Here is a 21,958-nt window from a genome sequence, read left to right as displayed (position 1 = left end):
TTTGTTTGTTTATTTATTTATTTATTTATTTAATAGAGAGCGGAAGAGCAGGGCATGGGGGAGAGAAAGAGAGAAACATGGATGTGACAGTGACACAGAGATTGGTTGCCTCACACACATTCCCTGACCTGGGGCAGGGATTGGACCTGCAACCCAGATATATCCCCATGATCGGAATCGGAGCCATGATTCGGTGGTGTGCAGGCTGATGTCTAACCATTGAGCCATGCCGGCGAGGGTTACCAATAGCTAATTTTTTTTTTAAAAAAAACAGGGCCAAATAATATAACTGGTCAACAAGGCTTTCAGAGATTTTAGAAAGATGCAAAGTAAACGAAGTGAAGAAAGTTGACATCTCACATTAAACATTGTTTATCCCCCAACTTCTCTTGTTTTTGGAATTTTTTGCATCAGGCATAGATATATTGCTTTGTATATGATGTATCCATCTGTGTACATGATATATATAAGTCTGGGGTTTTCATATTGTGATGAATGATTATCATGGTATTTGTAGCCCACTTAGTCACTACCAAAACCCAGCTGAGCCCAAGAAGGGAATGTCCAGCAAAGGATGGTCTACATGTATGCCCAGCAGATTCCCTAAGGCAGATGTTCTCACTTTCATTTTACAGTAAGGACTCCAGGAAAGCTGTGCAATCTACCTAAGGTCATATAGCTGGTAAGTAGTGAGATAGGATTTGAACCAGGATTTGGGGTCCAAAATATATGACATCACTTTCTCTCTTCTATGTGGAAAGGAAGACAGCATAGAAAGCTAGCATGATGCTCATCTGGAACATAGGTTGACGTTTTGAAAGGAGAATAAATTTTCCCTTCTAATTGAAAGCAATATTAAAACATATAAGAAATAAACCAAAATGTTTAGTTGAATTGCTCAGTGTTTAATATCAATACACTACTGAGATTAGTTTGCCCAGAAAGTACTTTAAGTGAAAAATTACAACATGCAGCTATTTTGAAATCATGGATTTAGAAAATTCTGATGTTCAGTATGTAGACCAGAGGTTCCCTAACTTGTTTGTGCCGTAGACCCCTTGCCATGTTTTTCGGTTTTGGGTAGACCCCCTACTTACCTGATATTGATTTTTTTGTAAATTTCTATCTGTAGTGAAGTTTAGTGTTAAAAACTTGAAATAAAAACACATGTTAAGTTTTATACATTTATTTATTGAATTTAAATTAAAACTACTCAAAATAAAATTTTGTATCTGTTATATAAAATATACGTAACATAAAATTTAATAAAAAATAATGTACCTACTTTTCTCCAGCATTCTCAAACAAAATAACACTGATTCACTATAATTTGTATGATAAACTACCAGTTTATATTTTTTTAAATATTTTCTCAGCACTTTCCTATTCAAGATTCAGGAAACGAATGAACGTATTTTTCTCACATTCATATTTATAAAGTGACGAATTGAACAAGTCGGTGCAAGTTCGCGAAGCTTTGAGACAAAAATTGGCAAGAATGTTTACTGCGCGTATGCTTGTAACAAGATGATACTGGTATATCATTATGTGCAGGTTTTTATCCTACAACTTACACAATTTTATAAACATATATAATAAATTTTTTACTTCATAAGTACTTTTATAAATAATTTATATGTTTTTATATTATAAGATAATATGATGTAAGTAAATAGGTACTATCAGTGTATGTTGAGATCCACTATCGTGGACCCCCATTTTCATTTCATGGACCCCCAAATTTTTTTTCGCTGACGTAGACCCCTTGCAGGTTGTCATGGACCCCTGGGGGTCGATATAGACCACTTTGGGAATCACTGATGTAGACCAAAACCAAACAAACAAAAATAATATTGTATTTTTCCATTCTGCATTTGTTTCTTGACACTGAAATGGGTGACTTGAAAAACTTAAAAAAAAAAAAAAAAAAAATAAAGTAAGGAATTGTGCCCTAGCAGGGTAGCTCAGTTGGTTGGAGTATTGTCCTGTAAATAAAAGGTTTGAGATTCAATTCTTGAACAGGGCACATGAGGGAGGTAACTGATTAATATCTCTCTCTTCTCTCTGTCTCCCTCCCCCATCCCTTTCTTTCTTTCTAAAAATCAATAAAACATTTTCTTAGCTGAGGACTAAAATAAAAAAGGAATTGCAAAGTGCTTCTCAAAGTTTCATACTATAAGAGATTGTTCATTATCATTTGTTATAAAACATTCTGCTTTTTTCTTTTCCTGTGGGTATCTAATAGTTAAAGCCATCTTAAGTCCCTACTACAATCTTCATACCTAAACATTGAAGTGTGAGCTGTCAAACTATAGGTTAGGCTTTCAACAATGAATGAAAAGTTTATTTTCAACATAGGTTTCAGGTATACCAAAGGAAGCAGTCTTAACTGTTCAGAAGGAATGATAAGAAATCTGGGAACTCTTGATGATTAATGTGATTTCCTATGATAGCCCAGTAAATTTTATCTGTTCTGCTACCTCATTCTTAAAAAGTTACCCATCTTCAGTTCTTCACTCAGAGAGAATTTCTTGTTTGCTGTTCTCTTCCCACCACAAAACAGGGAGTGATCAGATGTCATTTCTTTGGGATTCCCTATGTGGTTTCCCAGTCATCATTCTTCAAGGTTGCTCCTATTAGTGGGTCAAAACATTGACCCTTTTGTATAGTAGTTACTCCAGGAACTATAGTAGTGAGGTTGTAGGAATGCCACCCTTCAAAAAAATGTAGCAGGATATTAGTCCTACTTGTCATGGTCTCATTCTGTTCTGAGTCTCCTCTCACCCTGTAGGTTCTTGTGTTCTGCATGACAGCTGTTCTCTTCTTTCCCTCAGATTTATACTTCTATTTGAAAGTGCAAGCAACCCAATGATTTTCATTTGGTGGAAGTGATTTTCTTTTAAGTGCTAGCTTAGTACATACCAGCAAATGAGCTCTTTGTTCATCACAGTGGAACTGATTCTGAATTTCCTGTGTGTTTCCACACATTGCCTGGAAGTGGTAACCACAGTGTGGACTTTAAAGACTCATTGTTTCTCTTAGGTTGGGACTGGAATGGAAAGGTAGAAAGCTGAGGCATGTAGGGCCAGTAGAGCCTCTCATGTTTATACTAGGGATGTGTGTGTCCCTCAGCCCAACCTGCACTCTCTCCAATTTGGAGGGACGTCCCTCTCACAATTTAGGACTGGCTCCCAATCGCTTGCCTGCTTGCCTGCTTGCCTGCCTGTCTGCCTGTCTGCCTGCCTGATTGCCCCTCACCACTTCTGCCTGCCAGCCTGATCACCCCCTAACCACTCCCCTGCCAGCCCGATTGCCCCCAAAGCCCTCCCTTGCAGGCCTGATCCCTCCCAACTGCCCTCTCCTGATGGCCATTTTATGGCAGCCATATTGTCTCCACATGGCGGCGGCCATCTTGTGTGTTGGAGTGATGGTCAATTTGCATATTACCTCTTTATTATATAGGATATGTGTACTAATATAGTCACCATGAATGAAATGGGTAAGTGATAATACTACAAAGTTGCTTTTTGAATTGAGCTGTTACTAGAAATTTTTTATAGCCTCTGAAAAAACTTTAAGCTCTTATTTAATGGAATCAATATACAATCAAATGAAATATTTTTACATTGTTTTTATAGGATGGTCATAATTTTGAATATCTTTTTGAGGATGAGATGGAAAGAAACAAAAATACCTAGTACTTGTAATAGGGCCACCTTTTCCCTTTGAGCTGAGGAGAAAAACTTATGAGCTTTCTGTGGAAACTTCCTCAGTATAGGGCAAAAGTTTGTAACTCAGGGTAATCTGTCAGAATCCTTTGGGGGTAAATTTCCAACAAAACACACTTATTCTTCACTCCCAGATTCTGATATCCTCTTGAGACTCTTAGAATCTATAGAGAAAAAAGCAGGTGTGTGTTGGATGAAGAGGACCAGTGGTGGTTATGAGTCCCTCTGTCCCATCTCAGGAGATCTACAATGTGTTACAGCGAAAAAAATAGTTTTCTGTCAATTTTCTCTGAGGACTCTTTTCTTAAATATAAGGAGAACAGACCAACTAGGGAGATTAGTTTTTGCCAAATAGAAGGAATATTTTTATTTTAAACTTATAATTTCAAGTGTCAAATATTTTTCTCAGAAAAATTGTTTGCCACATCCTCATTTCTCCTTCCACAAAGCTAATCACTTAAAATTCTACTTAATTCTTTTGGTAATTCTTAAATTTTAAACATTTGAATTGATGACATACTATAGTACAAAAAGGATTTAGCACTGCCTATTTTTTCCAACCTTATTTATCTCTAATCAGCCCCCAAGTAGGAATGTAGGAATGATGGTGTGTGCGTGTGTGTGTGTGTGTGTGTGTGTGATAGAAAAAAAGCTAGAACGGAGAGGAATGTGAGGTATTGGGTGGAAGGAAACAAAATGTTGGGAAAGCTCACACCAATGGCCTCAGTTTTGTCAAGAAAATAATAGATCAGTTAACCTGCTGGAATTGAGCTATTATCAGCTGCTATCAGTAATTCGTGAGGGAATTAACAGATATTAATACATATAAGCATTGCTACAGAATGACTGGCAGGATTTGTTTTTATAAATAACATGCATACATTGTATTAAAATCATGGAGATATGTCTCAGAATGGATTCTTAGAAGTGAGATTACTGTGTCAAAGGGGAATGCATATATAGATAGGAAATGATAAGTGGAATGTTAATTTGCAAAGAACCAAAGAAAATAGTAACAAACTGGAAGGAAGAGGTAGCCAGTTTAGTAAATGTGAGAAATAGATGTACGGTCTTTGTTCAACAACATGTGATAATGGAATAGAAATCAATAGGGTGGAAAATTTCGAAGCTGCAGGTAACACAAAACTTTAAAACGTATTTACTTGATACTTTATATATATATTAATAAATGTGGACAAATATGGATGCTGTTATTACATTTATTCACTCCCTGATACTTCCTTTCCTTTGATTAATATTTAATTGGTATCCTTAAATCTCGTAAACTAATTGGAGGAAGTGCATAGCTCAGCAAATAGGTTGCAGAAGGCCCACCCACAATTTCAGATTTCTTTCAGAAGACTCGCACAGTAGGTAATCTTAGAAATGGTTGATTGAGATTGATAACTGTACATTAATACTCATATTCTCTGAGGGCAACCTTTTTTTGCATTGATGTTGTTAGTTCACTAACTTTGTGCATTTGTAATGAACAAGTTTAGGTTCTTTGCAGATGACAAATGTAAACATTTATTTTAGTGCTTTTTTTTTTTTTTATAAGCAAGTGAGCCTGATTTTATGTTTAACAGGGTGTACTTTTACAGCGGAAGAAAATAGCAGGGCCATTGAGTGGAGTACCAGAAGTAAGTCCCTCAGGGCACAGCCACAGTGGAGTTTAGCAATAATTTTAATTGGACACCCAAACTAAGCCAACCTCAAATCATGTGTATGTCTTACAAATAGAGTTTATTATGTCCTTTAAGTCTTTTTAGAGACTTATGAAGATTTATACCAGTAGTTAGCTGCTCTGTCTGAGCTACAGAGAATATTTAATAGTTTTATCAGGATTTATGAGCAGAAATGTCTCAACAAATGAAATTCTTCAGTATGTACATTGTAGTCATTTGACATTCTCTTTATTCACTTACAATGATGTTGGTAATACAAGGAGATATGCACCCTTGTATTTCACATATTTGTCAGATTGCTGGGAAACCATTACATAATGCATTTGTGTAATTAACACTTTTCTAACCTCAAATTTTTCCAAGAACCATGTAGTAAATACATAAATCTCATAAATATTTTAACATATAACAATATAATGACATTCACTCCATTTGGTGGACAAATAGTGAATGCCTACTACATGGCAAGTGCTGGAGATATAATGTGGAATAAAACAGAGCCTGGGGTCATTATGGTTTAGATAAATAAAATTATAATCAATTGATGCACCATTATAAACTGCAATAATGCTGCCTCCAAGAAGTAGAGGATAGTATAGTATCTTTATCAGGGTTTCTATCTGGTCTGGGAAGTGTAGAAATACCTCCTTAGGAAGTAATGTCTGGGCTGAGTGAAGTTCAAGTAGGAATTGATGAACAAAAATAGATCCAGAGACATAGAAGTATGGAACAGACTATGGAGCCTCAAAGGGAAGGCAGGGGAAGGTGAGTGGATGAGAAGATATTAACCAAAGTACCTGTATGCATATATGCATAACCCATGGACACAGACAATAGGGTGGTGAAGGCCAAAAGTGGGTGAAGGCTAGAAAAGGCCAATGGGGGGAAAAGGTGACATATGTAATACTTTTAACAATAAATAATTTAAAAAATCAATAAAGACAAAGTTGGAGGGGAACTTCCAGTCAGAGGGAATAGCAGCTATAGAGGTTCTGAGGCAGAAGGGGTCAAAGCTTTTTTTTTTTATAATTGATTTTTTTTTCTTAGAGAGAGAGAAGGTGGAGGTCAGGGGGAAAGAGAGAGAGAAACATTAATTTATTGTTTTACTTTTTATGCATTCATTGATTGATTCTTGTCTGTGTCATGACCTCAGATTGAAACCCACAACCTTAGTGTACTTGGATGATGCTCTAGGAAATAATTTCATAAGCTGTGGAATGTCTTTGCACACTGTAGTCTTAGTTTGACAATTAGACTATAAATCATGGTTTTGTTTATATCTTTAACACACTTTACCATGTAATCAGAAGATAATTTTGTATAATTTGTTTTACCATCTGAAACAGAAATATTGTTTTGGGGATGTATATGTATGTATGCAGGTGTGTGTGTGTGTGTGTGTGTGTGTGTGTGTGTGTGTATGTGTGTGTGTGTATCTAGTGGCAGGTAGAGAAAATAGAAAAATAACAATAATGATATCTCCTAAAACCTTGAATAAAAAGTTAGAAAAGTTCAGGATGGGTCATTCTAAGTCATGTCTTTTAGGGTGGAAATTACTGCTTCTGAGGACATTTAAAAATTATTATAGCCTATCTAGCAATTGTCAATATAAATGTGTATTGCATAAATTAAAGCTTCATGAGAGGTAGAGATTATTAAATTTAGGAGACAACAGGTATATTTGTAGAGACCAAACGTAGGCAGCCTGGAGAGAGAAGAAGCATGTGAGCAGAAACTTGACCAGGGAAGTGTTTTCAGAGTTCCAGCAAGTGTGCAGGTAGTTACGGCCCTAACAATGTAGGAACAAAAGGCCATCTTCAGTAAGTGATTGTAGGAACTCACAGAGGCAGTCTCAACACAATCTGAGGTAGAAAGAAGCTCGGAGGGTATTGGGACCTTGAAAGCCTTGTCTTCAGATGCTATTCATGATTCAAAGACAGCTCATGTAAATAATTTTTTCTCTTCTAAATTGGACAAGGCTGTGATTTAAATACTCATATGCTATAGTTTGTGTCTTGATAATTCTAAAACTATTAAAACAGGTTGGGCATTTTATGCAGTTCATGAAACTGTTGCTCTCCTGTAGGGAAGGGATATGGAAGAGATCAGGAATTCTTGTGTCCCAAGGGAATCACTTAAGGAGAAGGTCTTCTTTCCTAGCCTTCTGAGCACTTGGGTAGTGATGAAACCACTTTTACCCTCCCTCCTTCCTTTCCTTCCTCTCTCCCTTCTTCCTTCCTTTCTGATGCTCTAGTGTTTAGTGATACCATATACAAGACCTAGTGAGAAATTGAATTATAACTTAGTAATAATGTCTAGATAATAAAAGTCACCAATAAGAATGTAAAATAATCCCATAAGACTACTTGTATCAAAAGAGCCAGTGACATAGAAGGCAGAGGCCCTCACTCCCCAGAGTGTAGAAGGCTGGTTCAGGGGTGAGTCTGAACCTCCCAGAAGAACTCCCTGCCTGGTGTCTGTCCTCACCCAGGAGGTTGGCCAGCTCTTTTCTTACCCTTAAATAGCCAGTGTGTAAGGAAAACTTTGTGATTCATCTACTACTGAGCATGCCTCCTTTTCATCTTGAAAAACATTATCATCACTTCAACATATTCAAAAGATATGAGAGAGGAGATGTGGAATTGAGTAATAATTAGGAATGTGGCACATATTGCATTTATAAAACACATCAAACTGTTTTTCAAATGGTTGGAGGTGTAATCAAATCTGCAACACATTTCACTAATGATATTTCCTGTAACTTTTATCCATATGTAGTACAAGGAAAATGATATCCACATGTTTGATCATTTGCACAGTTCATTAAAGGGTATCTTGAAAGGACTATTTGATAATGGTTTAAAACTTTCTTCTTATAAACAATCCACTTTTAAGAAAATGATGTTTTTTAGTTTTTCTTAAAATTTGAATTTTGTTCAACTATTCTTGTGGGAAAATTCCTTATTGATAGCAGATGAATATCATCCTGAAGACGTGTTCTTAAGAAATGTTTTCTGGGCCAACAGCTCTTTTGCGTCCCAATTTCAATGCCAGATAGTTCCTTATGTGTACATGCCAGCCATGATATTTCAGATCTGGTTGGCGGACAAATGGCGGTAATGCAGGTCCGCCTGTCTCTGGTTTGGTCCTGGGCATCTTTCAGCAACCCACAGCTGCTGTCTGCTGGTATGCTGAGGCATCATCAGCATCTTCCATCTCTGAATTGTGTTTCTTCTGTCTTCATGGCTGGAGCGCTTCTGTCTATTGCAGCATAACCATTATTGCTTGTTGCAGTTTAGGTTCTTACAAGGGTATTTCTTGGATCACATGATCTCACACATCTAGAGGAAATAATGAACAACACAAACAGACCCAGAGAAAGAGAACCAGCGATCAGACTCTCAAACTTCAGAGGGAAAGTAAGGGAGGATGGGGGTAAGGGGAAGAGATCAACCAAAGGACTTGTGTGCATACATATGGGCCTAGCCAGTGGCCATAGACAATGGGGGTGGGGTGGGGGTCGGGCATATCTAGGGAGGGGTTTGGGATGGGAATGGGGGAATAAGGACAATTATGTGAGACCATAATCAATAAAAAATAAATAAATAAAAAAAGAAATGTTTTGATACTATTGTTTTTTATTTAACTGTTATTAAGCTTCAGCAATTTAGGTTTTAAGTAAAATTTACAAAACTCCCCCTCTTAATAAGTTGGAACTACAAAGTAATACTATAAAAAAATGAAATAATTACAAAAGATAATTAGCAGAAGCATATCCAAAATAAGACAGCCACAACCATTTGGGCTTGATCATACCAAAACAATGTTGAGCAGGAAAAAAAACTTAGAAATTTGGGTGCTCTCTCTTAATTTCAAATTTGGATATTTTTAAGCCTGAAGTACTGCCATCAAATAAACTGTTAGCGGTATTTTGTATCAACTGTAATTTAACTCATCTATCCAGAGGAGCAGTGAATAATGAATTTCACTAATCAATCCAGACAAAAGAGATTTAATTAACAGTAACATTCCCACTAAATCTTTAAAAGCTCTTTTTGTTGTTGTTTTGTTAATCAGGGGTTCTGATCTAGGGATTCTGTGAAGACGATGAAAGAATATTTGAACACAGATTTTTATTAATAGCATTTGAGATATTTCGTATGTGCTTAACATGAAACGTTTCTTTGATTTTCCTAAAAAGGTGCTTTATAAAATTAGAAAAGACTAGCCAGTATTAACTTTATACTACTACATTTACCTTGAGAACATTCTCTTAATAAACACATCTGGGCATCACACAGTTATTTTATGTGTAATGAAGATGCTTTGCTGAATTTTAATCAGCATATATGTATATATGTATATAAATTTTTTTCAGCATATATGTATGTATGTATATAAAAATTAGCAATATATGTTTAACCAAACGTGTCATCTTCAATATTTAATAGGCCATTTTTCAGGCATGGAAGCTCAATGCTAAATACCTAGTTCACTCAGGTGATTGATAGTCAAACCACGTGATGAATCAATGTAAATCTTTGTACAGCTTTGTGTAGAGCAGTCTATAACCACAGGACAGTTACACCAATTAAATAAGCACCAGAAGACTGATGATGATGAGATTATTAAAGTGAAAATTTGAGCATGACCTTTTGACCATTTAGAATACTCATTTTGGTCTATAATGGGGGGAGGAGCGGGTGTGGTGGTGGTGGAAAAGAGACCAGGGTCAAGAGTGAAAATCTTCATAGATAGTGAGGTTATTATATTGACTTTGCTAACTGGATTTTATTAGTACCAGGTTGAAACCCTGGTGTAAGTGATACCAAGAGTATTATTAATGCTCACAGCACAACATCTTTAATGTAGAACAGTATGGTACAAGGGGTGAAACCATAGCATGGGCATCAGACTGCTAGTGTCCTACCCTGTCCCAAGTCATTTATTCTATCTTTGATTCAGTATTCCTATTTGTAAATTCAGTTAGTGATACCTGCCCTGAAACTCAAACACTGTTTCATAATATCAGAATGTATCCTGCTATGATGCTATGAAAATAATAAGAATAATGTTATTAAAATGACACCAAAAGACAGCCAAAGGGTGAAATAAATGCATTAAAAATACTATTATTTTTGGAAATAAAAATTCTGTACAGAGCAATGTATGTATAGTACATACATATTTGTATGTCCCAAATTACTAACATAACTATATATCTGTATATCAACTTACAAGGATGTATCTATGGGAAAATATACTCTGTTGATAAAGCTTACATGCAGAATTCAGCTTTTCAATTTAGACGATCATTTGGTACAAATGGAGTCCAGGCAGATTTTATTTAGTAATTTTGAACCATTTCAAATTTATGTGAATTCCAATCTATATAAAAGGGTTTGTTTATGAGTTCAGCTTTCTTTGGTTGCAGGATCCAGAGGTGAGCAGTACAGTTTGAATGCAAATATTGAAGTTACTTTTACATTTTCTGGATTAATCATTTTTGTTGGTCATGCAAGGCTGCTATTTCCTAGAAAAAATAGCTCCTCTTTTGGAAAATACTATTTTGTGACACATGGACTCACAAAATAAAAGACATTTTCTATTATCAGGATTATCACCTGAACATGCACTTAGCAGGAAACTGAAAATAGTAGAATTTCTTTAGTCAGTAGGTGGGATTGCTCATTTTTGTTTCCCAGTGTTTTGTCTGGGCCCTAAACAAAGCAGGGAAGTTAATGTAATGAGACTCTTGGTAATCATGCAGAACCATTTGCTGACTTGGTAAGGTCCAGGTGCAAACGAGTCAAGTCATTGAAACGCTCACCCCAAAAGGAGTATTTCCCTGTAACTTATTTTAAAGCATGATAATGAAAAATGCTAGTGATGGCTGTTGGGTTGAGATCAAATAAAAATAACACAAATGAGCAGGAGATTAGAGTTCTGAGATTGTACACTGGGCACATAAATTAAGAACTATTTTCCACAGTAATAATATGCACTAAGGAAACATTGACTAGTACATTTCTATTTTTCTTTTTAATGGTGAAGGGGAAAAAATGGAGACAATAAAACTAGTCAATTGCTTTATTTTATTGTAATCAATTTTATCAAAGTGTCAGTGATGCTTGTCTGTGGTTCTTCAGGAAATTGTATAGAAATAATGATCTTCGATGTGTCTGATTTTTAAAGCAGCATAGATTGGTGGAACCCATCTCTTCCTCATCACTGGAATTACCATCACCCAGTCTGACTAAATGCATTTCCCACTAGACTTCTCTTCATTGACATACCACCCACTGCTATGAAAATTAGTGAAACATTAGTGAGTCACTTTTTCTAACCTTTGAGAGAAATAAAACTTCTGGGAACTACACTGATCTCATAAATTTATCTTCATACAGGATATGGTCTTAGATTCATAACTTAGCTATGAAGAGTACATTTACTGAAGGAAATAATATGTTCTTTAAGAAAATATGTGAAGCTTGCATAAAAGTACTTTTTATTTTGGAAAGGACCATCAATACTATGGTTAGAGACTAGTTAGTGTCATATTATTGTGATTTTGAAACTCTTTGCATATTTTTGTGACCTAGAATACTAATTATGGCTGACCACTGGGTAAAGAAGCCAATCTAAGTATTTTCTGCTGAGAAATTAATTAGGAATCCTTATTTATTTGCAATTAGACACACAATGTTTGATATGAATACTGACATGGTATTGCATCGATGTAGGTTGAAGCCAGTTAGGCTGACACTTGGACCAAGGGACCATACACTCTTATAGCCAATACTCTGGAAATGTCCGTCCCATCTGTATCTTGGTTTGCCACACCTCTGCTTGTGAGGTTGTTATTTTTGCCTTAGTGCTGGCAGTATGAGCCACGTGACAGGCCATCAACAGTTCTTAAAAAATGCCATTGTCTCATCATTTTAACCAAATTTTCTATACTTAATTGTAATCAGATACAGTGCTGTTTGGTGTGACTTTACCCATAGTACCATATATACTGTTATTCAGTGGGTTCTAAACAAAATGTACCAACCTATTACAGTGGCTTCACCATTTTCAGTGTACAGTTTTCACATTTAGCTACATATTTCTGATTCTTAGAGCCTGAGAACAGTTTCTTAATTATTATATTTTAAGTGCCCTCCCCTTCCTCCCTACAGCCCGTAGTCTTTATCATCAGGCAACAGCAAATTACACTGCCTATTGCCTGAACATTTTAATCCCACTTGCTTTTTATCAGGTCTGTCCACCTGCCATTTCATCTTTGAATATTAATCCCGACAGCAATAAATATTAAGAATGAACTTATTTTTTCCTAATTTACCTGTCAAGTTAACATGAGTATGAACAAACACTCCAGCATATGCTGGTGAGGAATAGCATCAGTAAAATGTGCATCGCTGTTTCTCAGCCAGGGAGATTTCATCTTGAGAAAGACATCATTTATTATAGTTTATCTCCTGTTCAACATTTTGTTAGTTCCAAATGTGTAGACAGCTGAACAAAAGACAATTGCGAAAATTTTTGATGTACTACAAAAATACATGTTAAAACATGGCACATATTAAATGCTATCATAGACTAATCATTATTCAAGTGAGATACCTTAATCCTTCAATGACGATCGACAATATTTAGGGATGATTGATAAAGTAAAACGTAATTTTGATATCCATAAGGCCTTTTGTAGCAATCTTGCCAATAACTAGCTAGTAGATATTGTATTTTACTTTGTTTTGTCAGGAGGATGAACACAGAGATGTCCCACACCCTTAAAATGCAGAAAGTAATAGGATGTTCTTAAGTGGATGCATAACTTCCACCTCATGTGAATACTTCTATTAAGATTCATGATTTGATGCCCTACTAAAGTGGCAACTTATCTTCTGTGAAAAGTCTTATCCAAAGAAAGATGCTTTAGAGAGCTGAGGGGAATTCCAGCATTTTAAGAAAAGAAATAGTGTTTTTGAAAGGTATGAAAAGGCATAGCTCAGTAATATGTAGCTTAGAGTATCTGAAACAGCCCAAACAATGAATTTTTTTTTACAATAATATGATACTCTCATAAATATGCAAATAAAAATTCAAAGAAAACCTTTCTAAGACATGATTGGTATTCCATGTGTGTATATTTATGTCAAGCAGAATAAACATAACTGGTATAAATCTTGAGTGATACAATTTATACAGTATATTGATGTATCTATAATAGAAGCAAATCTCCTTTTTACAGTTAATTTACCCTAAGTGATTAAAATGTACAGTGATTTTAAATGTATAATTACAGTGATTCTTTTCCCTTTAGTGGAATACTTAGGTCACTTTTTATACCCATATTCATTTAGTGTTCAAATATACAGTATTTAAATCTTTTGCAAGAGTCAATTTCTACAAATTACTATACACCAGAAGATACTCTAGAAAACAATATGTAATGGATAAGTAATATTTTATTGCCTCATTGACTAGCATGGCTGGCTAAAAAGATCTTGCCCTTGCCTTATGTGTCTAGTTTTAATACTTATGAAAATCCCTTTTTTAAAAAGTAGCTGTAGTATTCCCAATATTATAAATTCTTGGAAATAAAAAAAATCAACAATTATATCCCTTTATGTAACTTTTGAAAAATAATTTTCTTATAGTATTTGGGAAATCTTTGGTAGGTCTATTAAGTAGAAACCAGGAAAAATATAGTAACTCTACAGATTTTTTTTTTTTACCAGAAATTAATCTGTTATCTACCTTTCTGAGTAAGCACTATATTATTTAAAGCTTTAGAATATTTTTAAAGATTGTTTATTACTCAGGCCTCAAGTCAGAGTTGAGTTGTGTGAGTAGAATTGTATTAGGGAAAGTGATGTAAGATTGTGTGCGTAAGGAGTTTTTCTAGTATTCATATATAGTATATTTTTATTCCCAGCACTGCTTTGTCATCTCTATGACTTCTGTCTTTCCCCAACAATCAAATTTCCATGACTTCTACTATAGCATGAAGACTCCAGCACAGAGAGCTTAGACTTTAAAAAAAAAAATTTTTATTGTTGAAGGTAGTACAGATGCCCACCCCATTTTTTCCCATTGACCCCTCCACCCTACCTTTCCCTCCCCTCCCCCAGGCTTTCACCTTCACGGTTCTATAATATTCATTTTTAAAGTAGCTAATCCCTCTCAGTCTCCCCCCCCTCCCCCCCCCCCCCTACTGTACTCAGTGTTTTGTGTATTAAGGGCCAGTGTTATTGATTAAACATAATGGTGCACACTCAGTAGCACACTGTTATTACCCTGCATTTGTTTTCCTTTTCATCTGTGTCTCTTATGATGGGTTGCATATATAATTAGTGTACACAGTTGTGGTAATGTACTCATTCATAAGTGCAGGAAGTGAGGTTTTCAGCTTTATTTCTCCCTGGATATGTCCTAGGAGCACAGAGGAGACGAAAAGTTCAGACTTTTTATAGAGCTGTGTTGACCCTGGCACTCTATTCTTACTTCAGTTATCATCTGTGGTAATGATTTGCTTCCATGTCTGCTTTAACCCTCAACTGTAAGTTCCTTAAGAATGAGAACTTTTTATTATATTCATGTTTTATGTATTTTGAACTCTTAAATAAAGGATATGAGTATGTGCTCAATAAATGGGTATTTTGGGGGAAATTTAAAAAGAAATTATGAATTGTTTTCTTCTATGCAGTCACAGGTGTATTTTTAAAATTGAGGTTTATATACAGTACAATTCATGGTAGTATATAAACAGTTTAACAAGTTTTGACACATTTATACATTTGTCTTTTTTACCCAGGCTTTCAATTAGCTAAGATTATATAAATTTTTATTCTAAGTATATAATTATGTATTTGGTTATTTGACCAAACACACACAAAACTCTTAGGTGGGATCAATTCTTTATTAATGAATCTGTTATTTGGAATATTGTTATCCTAACTAATAAAAGAGTAATATGCAAATTGACTGTCATACCAAGACACAAGATGCCCACCCCCATGTGGTCAAAAGATGGCTGCCCCCATGTGGAAACAAGAAGGCCACCACAAGATGGCCTGCAAGGGAGGGCAGTTGTGGGAGTTAGGGGTGACCAGGCCTGCAGTGGAGGGCAGTTGAGGGGTGGGGGAGAGACCAGGCCTTCAGGGTAGGCCAGTTGTGGGGAATCAGGCCTGCAGGGTAGGGGAGTTGTGGCGGACCAGGTGTGCAGGGGGGAGCAGATGGGAGGGGACCAGGCTCTAGGGGATGGCAGCTGGGGGTGGGAGGGAGACAAGACCTGCAGGGGAGGCCAGTTGGGAGCCAGCAGTCCTAGATTGTGAGGCAGATGGCCAACCACCCATTTAGGATCGGGCTTAAATGAGGGGTTGGACATCTTTCATGGGGTCCCAGATTGGAGAAGGTGCAGGCTGGGCTGAGGGACACCCCCCCTTCCCTCGTGCATGAATTTCATGCACCAGGCCTCTAGTTTACTTAATAATTTTAGTATTTATTTACTACTTTATAATGACTCCAAATTCCTTAATAATGTCTGTCTTCATACCCACTATTGAAAAAAATTTTCCTCTGTCTCAGGAAAGAATTGATTTAGTGTCTGTATAATATAGTTCATGCATTTCCCTCCTCATACTATGTTCCCAGGCACTATGCTTGTCCTTACCACACAAAGATAAGGAAGAGATATGCTTGTCCTCAACTTGGTTTGAGTCTGCTTGGGGATTTGAGCACATTAATAGAGGTAGCACAGATATGTAGTAATGTGTCTCTATTAACAAAGATGAGATGTAAAAATGTCCTGTCAGGATTCTCTGTATTTTGTCCTCTTTAAAATTTTTTCAAGAGTTCTCATCTAATGTAAACATGGGTGGTCATCAAGTCTTTATTTTTGGTTCAAACCCCTCTCAATGCTTCAGTTTCAAGCTTCCCACTACTTGCTGGCTCTTTCACTTGGATATACCTTAACCACTTTCAGCATGGCCTGAATTGGACTCTTTATCTTCCTTTCCACATCCATTTCCTCTCTGCTTGTTTCCTAGCAACCCCTCCCCCGACCTAATAATAAGTAGCTCTGATTTTCATTTCTGGTTAAATTAACTGCACTGCCTTTTATCCAGTTGCCTAAATTAGAAACTTAGAAGCTCTAATTGACTTCTCCCTCATTTTCCACATGTAATTAATAAAGTAGATTAGTAAATACTACCTGTCAAATTCCTCTGAAACTCATCTTCCACCCTGTCACCATCACTGTCCTTGCACAAGTCTTCATATTCTCCCAGGTGGATTGTACCAAAAGCCTCCTAAAGAATCTTTCCATCCTAATTTGTCTTCTTTTAATAGAGTGTCACACATGGTTGCCTGTGTTCTCTTGTCATGAGCCATGCTTGAACTTGAAATTTTCTCATGCATGCCTTTCACTTTCCTCCCTCTGTGTTTTGTATGTGGTCTCTTTCTGCTTGGGACTCTATAATTTGGACATGACAAGAGCCTTCCATATCCACACTTATTTTAAGGGGACTGCCTTTCCCACTCTCAAGTAGGTGGCAAAGCTCTACTTGTCACAGTAGAGCTTTACCTGTACAAACAACTAATTCAGGGGTCTTCAAACTACGGCCCGCGGGCCACATGCAGCCCCCAGGGGAGTCTGATCCTGCCCGCCAGGTTTTTTGGGCAGTGAGCGCAGCCGAGGTGTTACAGTAGGAATTAGTAGTTCATATAGTCCGGCCCTCCAGCTCTCTGAGGGACCGTGATCTGGCCCCCACTTTAAAAAGTTTGAGGACCCCTGAACTAATTGGACAAAGTGTGGGCAGTGAGCTATGAGGAGCCAATACAGAGGCATGAAAAGATGAACTGTGCCAATTAGATTCCTTGTATTTTATGACTTTCAACTGTGAGATAGCATCTTGAGGGAAACATGATTTAGGGTACATTGGCAGACCAGATGATTGTCTCAGTTACCATATAAGAGGTAGAGAGCTGAATCCTTCAGAGTCCTTGTAAGCCAAGTCCTTGTAAGCTTATGGGAAGGCACAAGCATGCAGAAGATATGAGACAGACAAAAGACATGCAGAATAAATGGTCAGGAATGCAGCTGTCAGTGAGGAGAGATATTTGGAGACATTTGAAGAGAGGCTTCAATCACATCATGTCATAGTGTCACACTCCTGTGCCACAGCATCTGTGAGCCTTATACTTTCCTTGAGGCTGAATTTGTTGACTTCTCTTGCTTTCCCTGATGTGTGTGTGTGTGTGTGTGTGTGTGTGTGTGTGTGTGCGCATACTATCTACTAAAGAGGGAATATGCCAATTGACCATCACTCCATCACAAAGATGGCTGTACCCACTGCTGAGGCCAAGTTCCCATAAGGAGCCTTAAGGAGCAATCAGCAGGGACTTGAGGCTATGCCCTCCCCCACCACTGTGGGGCTTGATAGGGGACCTCAGGCTGTATCCCCTACTCAGCAGGGCTTGACAGGGAGCCTCAGGCTATGCCCTGCACCCAGCAGGGCTTGATAGGGGACCTGAGGCCACACCCCCTGCCCTGGCGTCATGCCAGGGGACCTGCGGCCAAGTGGGCTTGATGGGAGGCCTCAAGGTGCGCTTCCCATCCTGGTGCTAGGCTAGGGGACCTCAGGCACATTCCCCTTCACCCAGCGCCAGGCTGGGGGACCTCAGTCCGCACTCCCCACCAGGTGGAGCTTGACAGGGGGCCTCAAGGTGCACCCCCAGTGCTGGGTGGGGAGAACTCAGGCCACACCACCTGCCCAGCGGGGCTTGATGGGGACCTGAGGCTATGCCTCCCTGTTTGGCTGGGCTTGATGGGGGACCTCAGGCCATGCCCCCATCCAGCGGGGCTTGACAAGGGTGGGACTGGCCAGGTCTGGATCTAGCCCAATGGAGGGGGGCTGGCTGGGTCTGGGTCTCACGCAATTTTGAGGAACATGTGGGTGGCTGAGGACTTGACTCTGTGTCCCGTGGTACATCCCAGACTCTGACAAGAGGAACATTTTCATATACATTTTACTAGTTTTCTTTCATCTCTGACACTTCTATTACAGAGAAAGGGCAAATAGCAATATTAAATCATTTCCTCTAATCTTCTTTTAAAATGCACGGATTTTTTGCACTGGGCCACTAGTGTGTGTGTGTGTGTGTATACACACACACACACACACACACACACACCCCATACTTTACCTTTCTATCTTAAAATTACCTTGGTGACTATATATATATATATATATATATATATATATATATATATATATAACTCTAAGTGAAATATTTTCCCATGTCCCACCCACCTTCACTTCAGCTAAAATGTAACCTCCTCCAGGAATTCTTTATTCTACTACCAAATATGGATTCAGATGCACCACTTCTTTGTGACAATAGCACTTTATTTTAACCTATTCAGTTATAATTTAATTTTTAGTTCATGGTCTTCACACAAGCAACATCTTAAAACTAGGGACTCTGTCATAAAAATGACTTGTATAAATGAAGACAATGCTTTGGGATGAAAATGTGTATGTGTAGTGAAGCCGTTATGAGGAAGTACTGGAGCTGGGTCTTGCCAAGAGCTATCTTATAATAATATGGTTGCCACCACTTTGGCTTAATGAAATACAGAGTATTAAGTGCTAGGTGACCTGATCTAATCCTTATTTAAAAAAAAAAGTATTAGAGAATAGAGAAAGATATAGTGTGATTTTTCAGAAGTAACACCTCTTGATAGTAGGATTGCCAGGTCTAAAGTCAGTTTCTTCCCATAATGATGACATGGGCACACCCATCAGAAGGGACAATTCTATTTACAGAATGATCTCATTTTCAAATAAAATATTTTTTGAGAAAAAAAAATTATCAGTGATGACCACAACCCCCATTGCAGACCATGCATATGCCTCGAGTCATTAGAACTATTTGAAGTAATAAATAAGAATTGAGTACCTTGTCTTAGCATTTAAGAACTTCAGGATTTTGCTTCAATTTCCATTCCCAGTCTTTTCCCTCTTAAATCTTTTTGTATCCTCGAGAACTCCTTGGCTCTCCTCAGACACATGTCCAGTGCTGTGTTTTTTTATTTTATATATATTTTTTCTATTATCTTCTTCCACTGCTTGACACAGACTTTTCTTATTTTTGGGACTCTAGATGAGATATCTGTCAAGAAACTTTCTCTGATTTTTTCTAAGCAGATGTAATCATTTTGCTTGGTACCATAATACCTCTGTTCTTACAGTTTTTTAAAAATAGAAATGAGTTATATGATGCTTTACAAATAGTTACTTTTGCACTTTTGTTATTCCTTCTATTAGATTGTGAACTCATTGTACTCAACCATGTAATTGTAGTGGCTTGAATTCAGTAAATACTTATTGAATGAATGATTTTATAGGGTCATTCATTTTTTTTTTTCAAATCTTGCTTTTAATCCTTATAAAAGTCATGGTTTCTCTAATGTTGAAAATTTTTCTTTTATAACAGAAATGCCTTTAATTGAGTTTTTTTTTTTCTCAGAAAATATCTAAGGAGGAGAATGAAATGATTTTGACTTTTATGAAATAGTTAGAAAATAATTTTAGCCATAAAATTCAATCAGTAAAGCTATTTAGGAAGAGCTACATTTTTTAAGTTTGTGGAGTAATGTGAGATATTATGGAAATTCAATGTTTATCAAAGGAATTAATACAAATAAAGCTAGAAAATACAAACATTTGGAAGGAACAGTAATAACAACAACTTCCTCCAGTTCTATATGAATTTGGTTGGATGTGTGAACTATTTTGGTCCACATGTCTAAGTGCTGAGAATTGGGCTCTGGTGTCAGTAGTCAAGGTTAGAATCTCAGAGCTGCCACTCACATCTGCCTGGCTAGATTGTTCTGTTAAGATTGCTAAAGCAGGTGAACCTCTTAGCACAGAGCCTAGCACAGAATAGACACTTTACACTTTCTCTGCTATTACTTTTAGATGTCAGTTTCATTCAGTTATCTTAAGGGTGCTATATGCCAATGTCACATGCAGAAAATTTGTAAATTTGTAAAACTTAGTTTTCTTTCTGGTGTTCTTTTAAAGTTATAAATTTTGTGCAATTAGCAGTATCAACTAGAAGAGATCAAGTACTGTTCTTCAGTGTCTAAATTAAGCTTATGAGCAGTTATTTATTAAGCAGATATTGTATCATACATGTCCAACAGCCTCTTATAGTATTCAGCATTAATAAAGCAGTGAAGACATTAATCAGTGATGGTATCTAGCTGATTTGCATAAATTAATTACCACCAAGAGCTACACTAAGCTGCAGCACATCAGCACTTGGGAAAACCACCACTCCCAGTGAAGTAAGGTAGTGAGCCTGCAGAGTGGAGGTGGATTCTATCTCCAAACACACCAAGCTGATCATTTCCAAAACACTGGTGACAACGTGGTGCCAAATGCATGGCTCTGAAGCAGAGGCACATCCAGGAAAATGTAGTGAATGCAAAGTCATTTAGTTATAGCATTAATGGATTATAGGTGTTGATATTTCAGCAATCATTGAGATTCTGTTTCAGAACTATATTACTGATAATAAGTATTGTTATTTATTTAGTCTGATTTTATTTTTTGTCAATTCTGCAAGTTCTTTTTTTTTTTTTTTTTTTTTTGAATTGAGGTATAAGGAGTGAGGGTAATAAAGAAGAGAATATGGAGACCCATTCTTATCTACAAATTTATGGAGAATTAAGTAAAATCTTTACTTGCTTATTTTATGTGAAGACCAACCTTGTTCAACTGGTAGACATTACCTTAACCTCAGTTTTCATTCATTCATTCATTCATTCATTCATTCATTCATATCTATTCATTTACTTACCTAGTAAATGTTATTGTGAGTCTACTAGTCAACTGTTACTGTCTTGGGTAGTGGTAATGCAAATATCCACGTTTTCAAAGTGCTCAGAGTATGAAATTTGGTGGTTTGTGCAAACATATAATCACAGACTGAAAATTTACATCTTAAAATTGTGATGCTTGGGCCCTAATTGGTTTGGCTCAGTGGGTAGAGCATCGGACTGCAGACTGAAGGGTCCCAGGTTCAATTCCAGTCAAGGGCATGCACCTTGGTTGCGGGCACATCCCCAGTAGGAGGTGTGCAGGAGGCGACTGATTGATGTTTCTCTCTCATCGATATTTCTAACTCTCTATGCCTCTCCCTTCCTCTCTGTAAAAAAAATTAATAAAATATATTTAAAAAAAATTTGATGCTTGGGAGTGTGCTACAGGTCTTTCCTGAAGGGAACTTGAGAAGTTTCCAGAGGAAAGAAAAATTTAGAATAACTGAAATATGGGCTTGCATAGCATATGTGAGAGGAAATAATTTTCTAGAGAGTGGGAACACCATGGTAGTTACTCTTCATAGTTGCTAGATTTACTTTCTTCATTCATTTGCTATGCTGAGCTTGGTGCCATTGTTGATATTAGTTAATTTATGTAGTTGTATTGGGGAGGGGTGAAGAAGGGTAAGGGGTAATATAGGAGG

The 21,958-nt window shown here is 37.0% G+C and overlaps 1 protein-coding gene and 1 long non-coding RNA gene across 4 annotated transcripts in view; one reads left to right on the top strand and one right to left on the bottom strand.

Moving 5' to 3' along the window:
• Positions 1 to 1,945, bottom strand: part of LOC311618946 — a 305,305-nt gene extending 303,360 nt beyond the window's left edge. The window contains exon 1 of one of the 3 annotated variants that reach the window (XR_014794418.1): positions 1,902 to 1,945. This is a non-coding gene — a long non-coding RNA (uncharacterized lncRNA). The remainder of the gene's footprint in view (positions 1 to 1,901) is intronic. The other 2 variants (XR_014794419.1, XR_014794420.1) reach the window with 2 other exon arrangements.
• The window catches only part of GPC6 (glypican 6), a 1,067,089-nt gene that overhangs the window by 46,629 nt on the left and 998,502 nt on the right, over positions 1 to 21,958 (top strand). The window lies entirely within an intron of this gene.

This window comes from Pipistrellus hanaki (genome assembly GCF_964339955.1).
Source record: "Pipistrellus hanaki genome assembly, chromosome: 3".
NCBI lineage: Eukaryota > Metazoa > Chordata > Mammalia > Chiroptera > Vespertilionidae > Pipistrellus > Pipistrellus hanaki.
The sequence above is the reverse complement of the archived record's forward strand: the minus strand, read 5'-3'. Positions and strand labels throughout refer to the sequence as shown.